Source organism: Gorilla gorilla, chromosome 15 (genome assembly GCF_029281585.2).
Source record: "Gorilla gorilla gorilla isolate KB3781 chromosome 15, NHGRI_mGorGor1-v2.1_pri, whole genome shotgun sequence".
In the NCBI taxonomy this organism is placed as follows: Eukaryota; Metazoa; Chordata; class Mammalia; order Primates; family Hominidae; genus Gorilla; species Gorilla gorilla.
Window position 1 is genome coordinate 24,984,578 of NC_073239.2, and position 15,244 is coordinate 24,999,821.

At 37.2% G+C, this 15,244-nt stretch overlaps 1 protein-coding gene and 1 non-coding gene across 3 annotated transcripts in view; one reads left to right on the plus strand and one right to left on the minus strand.

Moving 5' to 3' along the window:
* NUBPL (NUBP iron-sulfur cluster assembly factor, mitochondrial) overlaps nucleotides 1-15,244 on the minus strand; it is a 312,393-nt gene that overhangs the window by 206,279 nt on the left and 90,870 nt on the right. The gene's annotated exons all lie outside the window — the stretch shown is intronic.
* LOC115930624 (U6 spliceosomal RNA) lies at nucleotides 5,312-5,417 on the plus strand. Its single transcript, XR_004067249.1, has one exon. It is a non-coding gene; the product is annotated as a U6 spliceosomal RNA (small nuclear RNA).

Sequence of the window (15,244 nt, forward strand, 5' to 3'; positions counted from 1 at the left end):
AAGGGCTAACTAGAATAACCAGTTTAGAGAAGAAGATAAACGACCTGATGGTGCTGAAAAACACAGCACAAGAACTTCATGAAGCATACACAAGTATCAATAGTCGAACTGATCAAGCGGAAGAAAGGATATCAGAGATTGAAGATCAACTTAATGAAATAAAGCTTGAAGACAAGATTACAGAAAAAAGAATGATAAGGAAAGGACAAAGCCTCCAAGAAATATGGGACTATGTGAAAAGACCAAACCTACGATTGATTGGTGTACCTGAAAGTGATGAGGAGAATGTAACCAAGCTGGAAAACACTCTTCAGGATATCATCCAGGAGAACTTCCCCAATCTAGCAAGACAGGCCAACATTCAAATTCAGGAAATACAAACACTACTAAGATAATCCTCGAGAAGAGTAACCCCAAGACACATAATCATCAGATTCACCAAGGTTGAAATGAAGGAAAAAATATTAAGGGCAGCCAGGGAGAAAGGTCAGATTACCTACAAAGGGAAGCCCATCAGACTAACAGTAGATCTCTCTACAGAAACCCTACAAGCCAGAAGAGAGTGGGGGCCAACATTCAACATTCTTAAAGAAAAGAATTTTCAACCCAGAATTTCATATACGGCCAAACTAAGCTTCATAAGTGAAGGAGAAATAAAAACCTTTAGAGACAAGCAAATGCTAAGGGATTTTGTCACCACCAGGCCTGCTGTACAAGAGCTCCTGAAGGAAGCACTAAATATGGAAAGGAAAAACCAGCATCAGCCACTGCAAAAACATACTGAAATATAAAGACCAATGACACTATGAAGAAACAGCATCAACTAATGTGAAAAATAACCAGCTAGCATTATGATCAAATTCACACATAACGATATTAACCTTGGCCGGGAGCAGTGGCTCACACCTGTAATCCCAGCACTTTGGGAGGCCGAGGCGAGCAGATCACAAGGTCATGAGTTTGAGACCAGCCTGACCAATATGGTGAAACCCCATCTCTACTAAGAATACAAAAATTAGCCAGGCATGGTGGTGCATACCTGCAGTCCCAGCTACTCAGGAGGCTGAGGCAGAAGAATTGTTTGAACCCGGGAGGCGGAGGTTGCAGTGAGCTGAGATTGCACCACTGCACTCCAGCCTGGGAGACAAAGGGAGATTCTGTCTCAAAAATAAAAATAAAAATAAATAAATAAATAAATAAATAAATATATATATATATATATATATATATATATATATATATATCTTAAATATAAATGGGCTAAATGTCCCAATTAAAAGACACAGACTGGCAAATTGGATAAAGAGTCAAGACCCATCAGTGTACTGTATTCAGGAGACCCATCTCATGCAAAGACACGCATAGGCTCAAAATAAAGGGATGGAGGAATATTTACCAGGCAAATGGAAAGAAAAAAAAAAACCAGGGTACAATCCTAGTCTCTGATAAAACAGATTTTAAACCAACAAAGATCAAAAAAGACAAATAAGAGCATTACATAATAGTAAATGGATCAATGCAACAAGAAGCACTATCTTAAATATATATGCACCCAATACAGGAGCACCGGGATTCATAAAGCTAGTTCTTAGAGACCTACAAAGAGACTTAGACTCCCCCACAGTAATAGTGGGAGACTTTAACACCCCACTGTCAATATTAGACAGATCAACAAGACAGAAAATTAACAAGGAGATTCAGGACTTGAACTCAGCTCTGGGCCAAACAGACCTAATAGACATCTACAGAACTCTCCACCCCAAATCAAGAGAATACACATTCTTCTTAGCACCACATCACACTTATTCTAAAACTGACCACATAATTGGCAGTAAAACACTCCTCGCCAAATGTAAAATAATGGAAATCATAACAAACAGTCTCTCTCTCACACCATGGTGCAATCAAGTTAGAACTCAGGATTAAGAAACTCAATCAAAACTGCACAACTACGTGGAAACTGAAAAACCTGCTCCTGAATGACTGCTACTGGGTAAATAATGAAATTAAGACAGAAATAAATCAGTTCTTTGAAACCAATGAGTTCAAAGATACAACGTACCAGAATCTCTGGGACACAACTAAAGCAGTGTTTAGAGGGAAATTTATAGCACTAAACGCCCAAATCAGAAAGCTGGAAAGATCTAAAATAGACACCTTAACATCACAATTAAAAGAACTAGAGAAGCAAGAGCAAACAAATTCAAAAGCTAGCAGAAGACAAGAAATAACTAAGATCAGAGAAGAACTGAAAGAGATAGAGACACGAAAAACCCTTCAAAAAATCAATGAATCCAGGAGCTGGTTTTTTTGAAAAGATTAACAAAATGGGTAGACCACTAGGCAGACTAATAAAGACGAAAAGAGAGAGGAATCAAATAGACACAATGAAAAATGATGAAAGGGATATCACCACTGATCCCACAGAAATACAGACTACCATCAGAGAATACTATAAACACCTCTATGCAAATCAACTAGAAAATCTAGAAGAAACGCATAAATTCCCAGACACATACACCCTCCCAAGACTAAACTAATACCTGAATAGACCAATAACAAGTTCTGAAATTAAGGCAGTAATTAATAGCCTAACAACCAAAAAAGCCCAGGACCAGACAGATTCACAGACGAACTCTACCAGAGGTACAAAGAGGAGCTGCTACCATTCCTTCTGAAACTATTCCAAACCACAGAAAAGAGGGACTCCTCCCTAATTCATTTTATGAGGCCAGCATCAGCCTGGTACCAAAACCTGGCAAAGACACAACAAAAAAAGAGGAAATTTTAGGCCTATATCCCTGATGAACATCGATGTGAAAATCCTCAATAAAATGCTGTCACACCAAATCCAGCAGCACATCGAAAAGCTTATCCACCACGATCAAGTTGGCTTCATCCCTGGGATGCAAGGCTGGTTCAACATACACAAATCAATAAACGTAATCCATCACATAAACAGAACCAATGATAAAAACCACATGATTATCTCAATAGATGCAGAAAAGACCTTTAACAAAATTCAACAGCCCTTTATGCTAAAATCACTCAATAAACTAGGTATTGATGGAACGTATCTCAAAATAATAAAAGCAATTTATGACAAATCCATAGCCAATATCATACTGAATGGGCAAAAGCTGGAAGCATTCCCTTTGAAAACCGGCACAAGACAAGGATGCCCTCTCTCACCACTCCTACTCAACACAGTATTGGAAGTTCTGGCCACGGCAATCAAGCAAGAGAAAGAAATAAAGTGTATTCAAATAGGAAGAGAGGAAGTCAAATTGTCTCTGCAGATGACATGATTGTTTATTTAAAAAACCCCCATTGTCTGAGTCCAAAAACTCCTTAAGCTGATAAGCAACTTCAGGAAAGTCTCAGGATATAAAATTAATGTGCAAAAATCACAAGCATTCCTATACACCAATAACAGACAGAGAGCCAAATCATGAGTGAACTCCCATTCATAATTGCTACAAAGAACATAAAATACCTAGGAATACAACTTACAAGGGACGTGAAGGACCTCTTCAAGGAGAACTACAAACCACTGTTCAAGGAAATGAGAGGACACAAACAAATGGAAAAATATTCTGTGTTCATGGATAGGAAGATTCAATATTGTGAAAATGGCCATACTGCCCAAAGTAATTTATAGATTGAATGCTATTCCCATCAAGCTACCATTGCCTTTCTTCATAGAATTAGAAAAAACTACTTTATATTTCATATGGAACAAAAAAAGAGCCTGTATAGCCAAGACAATCCTACGCAAAAAGAACAAAGCTGGAGGCATCATGCTACCTGACTTCAAACTATACTACAAGGCTACAGTAACCAAAACAGCACGATACTGGTACCAAAACAGATATATGGACCAATGGAACAGAACAGAGGCCTGAGAAATAACACCACACATCTACGACCATCTGACCCTTGACAAACCTGACACAAACAAGCAATAGGAAAAGGATTCCCTATTTAATAAACAGTGTTGGGAAAACTGGCTAGCCATATGCATAAAACTGAAACTAGACCCCTTCCTTACACTTTATACAAAAATTAACTCAGGATGGATTAAAGACTTAAATATAAGACCTAAAACCATAAAAGCCCTAGAAAAAACCTAGGCAATACCATTCAGGACATAGGCATGGGCAAAGACTTCATGACTAAAACACCAAAAGCAATGGCAACCAAAGCCAAAATTGACAAATGGGATCTAATTAAACTAAAGAGCTTCTACACAGCAAAAGAAAACTATCATCAGAGTGAACAGGCAACCTACAGAATGGTAGAAAATTTTTGCAATCTATCCATCTGACAAAGGTCTAATAAACAGAATGTACAAGGAACTTAAACAAATTTACAAGAAAAAAACAACCCCATCAAAAAGTGGGTGAAGGATATGAACAGACACTTCTCAAAAGAAGATATTTATGTAGCCAACAAATATATGAGAAAATGCTCATCATCACTGGTCATTAAAGAAATGCAAATCAAAACCACAATGAGACAGCATCTCATGCGAGTTAGAATGGCGATCATTAAAAAGTCAGAAAACTGCAGATGCTGAAGAGGATGTGGAGACATAGAAATGTTTTTACACTGTTGGTGTACCATTTGATCCAGCAATCCCATTACTGGGTATATACCCAAAGGATTATAAATCATTCTACTATAAAGACACATGCATATGGATATTTATTGCAGCACTATTTACAATAGCAAAGACTTGGAACCAACCCAAATGCCCATCAATAATGGACTGGATAAAGAATATACACCACAGAATACTATGCAGCCATAAAAAGGATGAGTTCATGTCCTTTGCAGGAACATGGATAAAGCTGGAAACCATCGTTCTCAGCAAACTAACACAGGAACAAAAACACCAAACACCGCATGTTCTCAATCATAAGTGGTAGTTGAACAATGAGAACAGATGGACACAGGGAGGGAAACATCACATACTGGGGCCTGTCGGTGGGTGGGGGGCAGAGGGAAGGGATAACATTAGGATAGATAACCTAATGCATGTGGGGCTTAAAAGCCTAGATGACACGTTGACAGATGCAGCAAACCGCCATGGCACTTGTATACGTATGTAACAAATCTGCACATTCTGCACGTGTATCTCAGAACTTAAAGTATAATAAAATAAAATAAAATAAATATATTAAAAAATTAATAATTTTAATGCATATTTTAATTCCTATAGTTAATACATGATAAATTATAAATTGAAAGCTCAGAAATGTGAGCAGATTCATCACCATGTTAAATGTGTTTCTTTAAAATTTAACAGGTACTCACTTTGGCAGCACCTAAACTGAAATTGGAATGATACAGAAGATTAGCATGGCCCCTGCAGAAGGATGATATGGAAAATTTAACAAAGAAAAAAGCACACTGAAATAAAAATGTACAGCATATACATTAAAAAGAAAGTCATAAGCAAAGATATTAGAAAAGATAGAACTTTGTTGTAATAGAGTGAGAAGGATGCAGCATTGAGGCAATGAAAATAATTATCTTTTCTTATGTATCAGTAAACAAAATTAAAATTGCCTAAAAGCATTTTGCTTTAATTATAAAAATTACCAGAAATGGGCCAGGTGTGGTGGCTCACGCCTGTAATCCCAGCACTTTGAGAGGCCAAGGCAGGTGGATCACGAGGTCAGGAGATTGAGACCATCCTGGCCAACACGGTGAAACCCCGTCTCTACTAAAAATACAAAAAATTAGCTGGGTGTGGTGGTGAGCACCTATAGTCCCAGCTACTCGGGAGGTGAGGCAGGAGAGTGGTGTGAACCCAGGAGGCAGAGGTTGCAGTGAGCCAAGATCACGCCACTGCACTCCAGCCTGGGTGACAGTGCGAGACTCAGTCTCGGAGAAAAACAAAAAATTACCAGAAATGAAATGTTGGCATAGTCTGAAGCCATATTTTTTAGTTAATTAAGAAAGACTCTAAGCAACAACTCATGATTACAGGTACAAATAAGTTTCTTTGCCTTAGAATTTTATTTTTTAAAAATGTGTACAGCAACTCCTCCACATAAACTTAATAGAAAAACTTAACAATGTACTAACAAGTGAAAGTTAACAAAGAAACTTTGGAATCCACTGCCCTGTGAATAATAACTTTTTGAAGAGGCCATTATTAGCTGAACTTATCATGATACAGATCATTATTTCCTACCTCCTCATAGTTTCATGAGAGCTCATGCACTGAAGCATAAAAGATTCTTACTGTAAGTCAAACTATTTCAGTTGCCACAATGCTGCATCCTTCTCACTCTATTACAACAAAGTTCTATCTTTTCTAATAGGTGTGAATTTAATTAATCTTTTGTATATAACCAGTTGGTTTCAAACAAATCTAGGGACTGCTTTTATATTATAAATTAATTGTTAAACTAAAATAAATGCCACTGTGACCACATCAAACTAAAGCGCTACGTAAAAAGGAAATAGGCACAAGAACAGCTGCTTTACATCTTCCTATTAAAGTTGACATCTTTACATGTTCCAGGGATAACTCTGATCTAGAATCAGATGTTCTTTTTATAGGAATTCTATTGTTCGTGAATCAGCTATGTAGTAGATGTCACCATGTACTTGGTATTAGCAATAAGCCTTAGAAACCTTTGTACTTTCTACTCTGTTCCCTGGCTCCAAAAATAAAGAGTTTGAAATGTAGCTGAACACCATGGTTCAGGAATATATGTCTAAAACAACATTATCACTTGAAATCATTTAACTAGAAGCATTAAATCCATTTCTTAAAATGGGGACAGAGAGTATAATCAAGAATATACAACCTCATTTTATAAATTTTAAATAATATTCAAACACAGGGTAAAGTAAAAGAAAAAATATTTATTTTTAAAGTTTTATAAAAAATAAACCTGTATTCGTATCTTGAAGAAAAGACATGCAAAGATACAAGAATGTTCAGAAAGGAAAGGGCATCCAGTACAAATTTTACAATTTCACTTCTCACCAGCTACTTCTCTAGTCCTTCCTTTCTGAAACCAAGGTCCTTTCTAATGAGAAATCAGACGCAAGAAAAGGAGTCACATGCATAATTGTTCTCTCAGAAGAACTTTAGGTGGCTGTGTGAGACAAAGTGGTTCCACCAGAAAATACTAGTACCACGAGAGGTTTACAATGCTCTACCTATTTACCCAGAAGAAAAGAAGAAGGATTTAAAGAGAGAAGGTAAGTAAAGACTAGAAAGTGGAATGGGTCAAAACTCAAAACTTGAGCCATCAACCTGGACAACCAAAAGGCAATAAATTAATGCTGTATCTAAAAGTGGAAATGAGGGAGGAAGCGGAAAATTTGAGAAAGGAGCAGAAAATAAGACTATGAAGAAAACCATGTTTTTGTAATGTTATGGCTTCTATTACTCTTAATATTAAAATTCCATTTATCTTCAGCATACTTTTCTCTTTTGTACCATCTTGGAACCCTACTATGCCCATCTCGGGCATCCTACCATCTAAAAGCTGAAAGCCATTCAGGCATATCTTTCCTTTAATCCAATCTATTTTTCAGTTTTAAAAAAATGCCCCTCTTTTCCAATTCATCCTTTCCACAATCAAAACTCTCATTTTCTCATGTGGACAGACTGCATTAGGAAAATCATCTGGCTCAAGTAGATCACATTGAGAACTTCAGCTTTTCAGAAAATCTAAGTATTTTTTAAATAGAAACTATTAGCTCACTAGAATATAAATGGGAAAGAATGCATAAGGGATATTTTGGAGCAGGGGTGATACATCAGATTCTTTTCTACTCCGGGGCTAATTCACTGAGTACAGATATAAACTTGGTATCTCACTTCTAAAACTTGCCATCTTATATTAGAAAGTTTTACAGGATGTAGTAAAAGGAAGGCTAGAAACAAATAAGACATACTAGGACTTAAAGTAAAGATAATAAACACAGTTTACATACTGTTACTCCAGCAACCCATACACAACCATTTCCTGCCTCCAGCCTATTTTATATGTGCCTTGTCACCAGTAATTGATCATAGCATTCTTCCCCACTAAAACCAGGTAGAGTCTGAGAATCTTTTCAACATTATGTCCCAGGTAGTCAGTTGGTATTTAAGACGAAAACTATACGTCATCTCCAAGTTGTCAGGCATCTGGGAGAGAAAAATTCTAAAGATGACAGAAAGAACCACTTACATTCAGTCCAAAAAACAAAAACCAGTAGTAGCAGTTACATCACATAGTCACAAAGCACTACATTTATTTTAGATACTTTAGATATTTTATTTCACTGAATCCTTACAACAGCCTTATGGGGCAAGTAATATCTCCATTTTACAGTTGGGGAAAGTCAAGGTTATCCTCAGCCTTCTCTCTGCTTATCTAATCCCTTTCTTCCATGGCAGCCTCCAAAACAGATCTCCATAACTATTCCCTCTTCTAATCTCCTTTAGCATCTGACACTTAATAAATGTTATCCTCTATGATTATTTATCTTTTTATGCCTTTATCCTGCCTCACCATCTACCCCTTGACTAGTAAAGTAAATGCTCATAAACATGTTCATATAATGTCCAAAACAATTCTGTAAACAGCTAAAGAGTCCACAGTAAATAGCTATTAAAGGAGGCACAGTGGCACACACCTGTAATCCCAGCACTTTGGGAGGCCGAGGCAGGTGGATCACTTGAGGTCAGGAGTTTAAGACCATCCTGGCCAACATGGCGAAACCCCGTCCCTACTAAAAATACAAAGATTAGCCGGCATGGTAATGCGTGCCTGAAGTCCCAGCTACTCAGGAGGCTGAGGTGGGAGAATCACTTAAACCCAGAAGATGGAGGCTGCAGTGAGCTGAAATCACGCCACTGCACTCCAGCCTGGGTGACAGAGTGAGACTCCCTCTCAAAAAAAAAAAGCTATTAAAGAAAACTTCCATAACCTATATTTGATCATCAGCCATTTTTAGTGCAGTGAAATATTATTTATTATCATAAATTAGTCACTATCTGTGACCTTGGGCAAACTGTCTTCATATGGCAAATGAAGTCTTTATATGACATACTGCATATGGAATAGCTGAAGATTAGAAAATTAAACTAACCTGCCCAAAGTTAAAAAGCTAGCAACAGAAACATTAAGTATTTCAGTTAAGGCCTGTTTCTTCATTAAGTGCCATATTCTTTTCACATACATATCCAAGAAGCAGGAGGTTTACAGTTACTCCAACATACATGAGATTAATAGATAACACACAGTTGAAAGGTTAGCTAATATGAAAACAGGTTTCTTTCTATTGCTTGAAGATGCCCAGACAATTTCCCTGGAATGATTTAACAGTGTTCTGATATATCAAGTTACTCTGTAATTAATATGAATCATCTTTTAAACAGTAGTTGAATTTTTTTTGTTTGTTCTGACATATCTTTTAGATAGATTTCTGTTATTCTCAATCTTTCTGTTTATAGGGGACATTTCCAGCCTTATCAAATTCATATGATGTATAAGACTCTTTTTCTTCTATTAGTTCTGACTTCTAAAATTCTCAAGTTTTTGAAGTAGCAAATTCTCAAGTTTTTGAAGTAGCATTTTTAAGTAGCAATAGTAAGCTACAAGTACAAGGAATTCAAGAGCTGGAATTTAAAACTCACTAGCAATACATACCCATGAGTAGTAAAAAAGAAGAGTGTTGAGCAGCAAGTTAGAAAAATATGAATGACATACTGAGATAAGAAAAAGATATCTATAACAAGGGCTAAACACAAAATTACACTTGTTATAGTGACCAAAATGCCTGTTCATGTGATACTATGAAGCAAGAAAAAACCTGTTTAAGGCTTTAACCTGTATTAAACATTTTAAAAAGACCAAATTATGACTGCCTGCATAAAAAGACCCAGTGAAGGACAAAAATAGAAAATAAATAGAGGTACAGCCAAAGACAAGACACTGGCTTCGGTGTGGCCTTTATAACATTGTGGCTATAAGACTTATATAAACCGAATTTGTTTTGAAAGATAATATACTTACAAATACTTACAGGCAAACTCTTTTCAATAAACATTGTTTAGATAATAAAAGCCTTACTATATTACCCATTTAGTTACACTAGAGATTTGAAAGCTTATATGAACGGCCCATATATCAGAGTATATAGATAAGAAATCATAGTAAAGAAGTAATAAAAAGCACAGTCATCAATGACTGCCATACCACATTAAATTGGAGGCTGCCCACACAGGTAATAAAACTTTGGAAGTTGGGGGTCTGGTGATTTTGGTTACTGGCTACATTTGAAGTATTTCTAGAACAGTGACTACATTAAAGATTTCATTCTGTGCCATTTAATATTTAGGCAATTATCAATTTATATAATAGCTGTACCGCTAAAAAAGATTGCATAAAAATTATATTTCTTTAAAAAGGAATTTGATTTTAAAGGCTTACTACATAAGACAATTCTTTCTCCTCACTCACTCATTCAACATATTTATTGAGTGACTTCTACAGGCATACTTTTGCTTTATTTTGCTTTGCCTTATTGCACTTTGCAGTTACTGCATTTTTTACAAATCAAAGGTTTGTGCAACCCTACATTGAGCAAGTCTATTGGTGCCATTTTTCCAATAGCATGTGCTCACTTCATTTCTATATGTCACATTTTGGCAATTCTGACAATATTTCACACTTTTTTATTATTATTATGTCTATCATGGTGATATTTGATGTTACTACTGTAATTGTTGTGGGGCACCATGAACTGCACCCACATAAGATGCAAACCTATTCAATATATGTTGTGTGTGTGTTCTGACTGCTCGACTGACCAGCCCATCCCCCATCTCTCTCTCTCTCTCTCTCTCTCTCTCTCTCTCTCTCTCTCCCCTCAGGCCTCCCTATTCCTTCAGACAACAATATTGAAATTAGGCCAATTAATAATGCTATCATGGCTTCTAAGTGTTTAAGTGAAATAAAAAGTTATGTGTTTCTCACTTTAAATGAAAAGATACACATGATTATGCTTGGTAAGGAAATTGTCTCAAAAACCAAGATAGGCCAAGAGCTAGGCCTCTTGAACCAAACAGCCAAGTTGTGAATGCAAAGGAAAAGTTCTTGTAAGAAACTAAAAGTGCTACTCCCATGAACACATAAATAAAAAGAAAGCAAAACAACCTTATCGCTGAGACAGAGAAAGCTTTATTGGTCTGGATAGAAGATCAAACCAGCCACAACATTCTCTTAACCCAGAATGTAATCTAGAATATGGCCCTAACTCTCTTCAATTCTATTAAAGCTGACAGAGGTGAGGAAGATACAGAAGAAAAGTTGGAAGGTAGCAGATATTGGTTCATGAGGTTTAAGAAAAAAAAAGCCATCTCTATAACATGAAAGTACAAGGTGAAGAAGCAAGTGCTGATGTAGAAGGTGTAGCAAGTTATCCAGAAGATCTAGCTAAGATAATGGAAGGAAGTAGCTAAACAACAGATCTTCAATGTAGATGAAATGGAAGAAGATACCAGGACTTTCACAGCTAGGGGAAAAAAGTTAATGCTTGGCTTCAAACAACAGGTTTACTCTCTTAATAGGGGCTAATGCAGCTGGTAACTTTAAGTTGAATCCAATATTCACTGACCATTTTGAAAATACAAGGGCTCTCAAAAATTATGCTAAATCTACTCTGCCTGTGCTCTATAAATGGAACAATAAAGCCTGGCTGACAGCACAACATGGCTTACTAATATTTTAAGCCCACTGTTGAAACCTTTTTGTCACCCAGGCTAGAGTGCAGTGGTACCATCTCGGCTCACTGCAGCCTCAACCTCCTGGGTTCAAGTGATCCTCCTGCCTCAGCACCCAAAGTAGCTGAGACTACAGATGCTCTCTGCCATGCCTTGCTAATTTTTGTATTTTCAGTAGAGACGGGGTTTTGCCATGTTGCCCAGGCTGGTCTCAAACTCCTGAACTCAGGCGATCCACCCGCATCAGCCTCCCAAAGTGCTAGGATTACAGGTGTGAGCCACCATGCCCGGCCAATTCCTTTCAAAATATTACTGCTCATTGACAATGCACCTGGACACCCAAGAGCTCTGATGGAGATGTGCAATCAGATGAATGTTGTCTTCATGCCTGCTAACAAAACATCCATTCTGCAGCCTGTGGATCAAGAAGTAATTTTGACTTTCAAGTCTTATTATTACAGAAATACACTTCATAAGGCTAAAGCTGCCATAGATAGTAATTCCTCTAACGGATCTGTCAATTGAAAATCTCCTGGAAAGGATTCCTTATTCTAGATGTCATTAAGAACATTCATGATTCATTGGAGGGGATCAAAGTATCAAAATGAACAGGAGTTAGGAAGAAGTTGATTCCAACCCTCTATGGATGACACTGAGACTAGAATTAGAAATGGAGCCTGAAGATGGGACTTAATTGCTGCAATCTCATGGTAAAACAAACAGATAAGGAGTTACTTTTTATGATAAGCAAAGAAAGTACTTTCTTTAGATGGAATCTACTCTGTGAAGATGCTGTGAACTTTGTTGAAATGACAACAAAAAGTTTAGAATGTTATATAAACTTAGTTGATAAAGCAGTGACGGGCTTGAGAGAAGTGACTCCAATTTTGAAAGAAGTTCTACTGTGGGTAACTGCTATCAAACAGCATTACATGCTATAGACAAATCATTCATGAAAAGAAGAGTCAATCAATGTGACAAACATCATTTTTGTCTGAAGAAATTGCCATAGCCGGGCTGGGCACAGTGGTTCACACCTGTAATCCCAGCACTTTGGGAGGCCAAGGTGGGTAGATCATGAGGTCAGGAGATTCAGACCATCCTGGCTAACACTGTGAAACCCCATGTCTACTAAAAAATAGAAAAAATTAGCCAGGTGTGGTGGCGGGTGCCTGCACTCCTAGCTACTCTGGAGGCTGAGGCAGGAGAATGGCATGAACCCAGGAGGCGGAGCCTGCAGTGAGCTGAGATTGTGCCACTGCACTCCAGCCTGGGTGACAGAGTGAGACTCCATCTCAAAAAAAAAAAAAAAAAAAAAAAAAGTTAATTGCCATACCCAACCCAACATTCAGCAACTACCACCCTGATCAGTCAGCAGCAATTCACATGCAGGCAACACCATCCAAAGGCAAAAAGATTACCATTCACTGAAGGCTAATGATCATTAGCATTTTTAAGTAATAAAATATTTTTAATTAAGGTACATACATATTTTTAGACATAATGCTATTTCACACTTCATGGACTACAGTATAGTGTAAACATAACTTTTATATGCAATGGGAAACCAAAAAATTCATGTGGCTTACTTTATTGAGACACTTGCTTTATTGTGGTGGTCTGGAACAAGACCTGCAACATCTCTGAGATATACCTGTATGTACCAACTATGAAGTTTGGTGTTAGTGCTATAGTAGCAAAGAAAAACAGACATAATATCTTTCCCCATGAAATACAAAGTCAATAGGAAAGACAGATACTAACCACACAATTGTTGCGGGAAGTCAGGGACCCTGAACAGAGGAACCAGCTGGAGCCGCAGCAGAGGAACACAAATTGTGAAGATTTCATGGACATTTATCACTTCCCTAATAATACTCTTATAATATCTTATGCCTGTCTTTACTTCAACCTCTGAACATAAATTGTGAAGATTTCCTGGACATTTATCAGTTCCCAAATAATGCTCTTATAATTTCTTATGCCTGTCTTACTTTAATCTCTTAATCCTGTTATCTTCATAAGCTGAGGATGTACGTTACCTCAGGACCACTATTATACAAATTGATTGTAAAACATGTGTGTTTGAACAATACGAAATCAGTGCATCTTGAAAAAGAACAGAATAACAGCGATTTTCAGGGAACAAGGAAAGACAACCATAAGGTCTGACTGCCTGAGGGGTCGGGCAGAATACAGCCATATTTTTCTTCTTGCAGAGAGCCTATAAACAGACGTGCAAGTAGGAGAGATATCGCTAAATTCTTTTCCTAGCAAGGAATATAATATTAAGACCCTAGGAAAAGAATTGCATTCCTCGGGGGAGGTCTATAAACGGCTGCTCTGGGAGTGTCTGTCTTATGCAGTTGAGATAAGGATCGAAGTACGCCCTGGTCTCGTGCAGTACCCTCAGGCTCACTAGAGTGGGGAAAAACCCCACCCTGGTGAATTTAAGGTCAGAACAGTTCTCTGCTCTCAAACCCTGTTTTCTGTTGTTTAAGATGTTTATCAAGACAATACGTGCACAGCTGAACATAGACCCTCATCAGTAATTCTAATTTTGCCCTTTGCCTTGTGATCTTTGCTTTTGTCCTTGCCCTGTTTCCTCAGAAGCATGTGATCTTTGTTCTCTTTTTGCCCTTTGAAGTATGTGATCTTTGTGACCTACTTCCCATTCGTACACCCCCTTCCCTTTTGAAGTCCTTGATAAAAACCTGCTGGTTTTGCGGCTCAGGTGGGCATCACAGTCCTACTGATATGTGATGTCACCCCCAGAGGCCCAGCTGTAAAATTCCTCTTTTTGTACTCTTTATTTCTCAGACCGGCTGACACGTGGGGAAAATAGAAAGAACCTATCTTAAAATATTGGGGGTGAGTTCCCCTGATACACAATCACTAGATAAATGTAAATTTGTAACCAAAACTAGTGCTATGAAGGAAATTATAGGATTTGGCCTTGTCACAGGGTCTTTTGTACAAAAGAAAACCTCTCCATAATTTAAAAACGCAACTCACAAACTTGATGGTTTTATAAATTTTGGTTTTTATATATTGATGTCTTTAAAATCAGGGCACACATATTAGAAATGTTATTACTTTATATAAATGCCATCATTTAAAGAAAAAGCAACTTTATTTTTTAATCATTTTTAATTGACAAAATTTATATATATTTATGGTATATAAAGCAATGTTCTCATATATGTATATACTATGGAGTGATTCAATCAAGCTTATTAATATAAGCTTGTCAATTTTTTGTGGTGAGAACACTTAAAATGTACTCTCTTAGCAATTTTCAAGTGCACAATGCATTATTATTTTAACTACAGTCCCCACGCTGTACAATGGCTCTCCTCAACTTATTTCTCCTACCTAACTGAAACTTTGTGTCCTTTGGCCAATATCTCCCCATTCTCCCATTTGGAACCCCTGGTAACCATCATTCAACTCTCTCTCTGAGTTCCACTTTTTTTAGATTCTGCACATAAGTGAGAT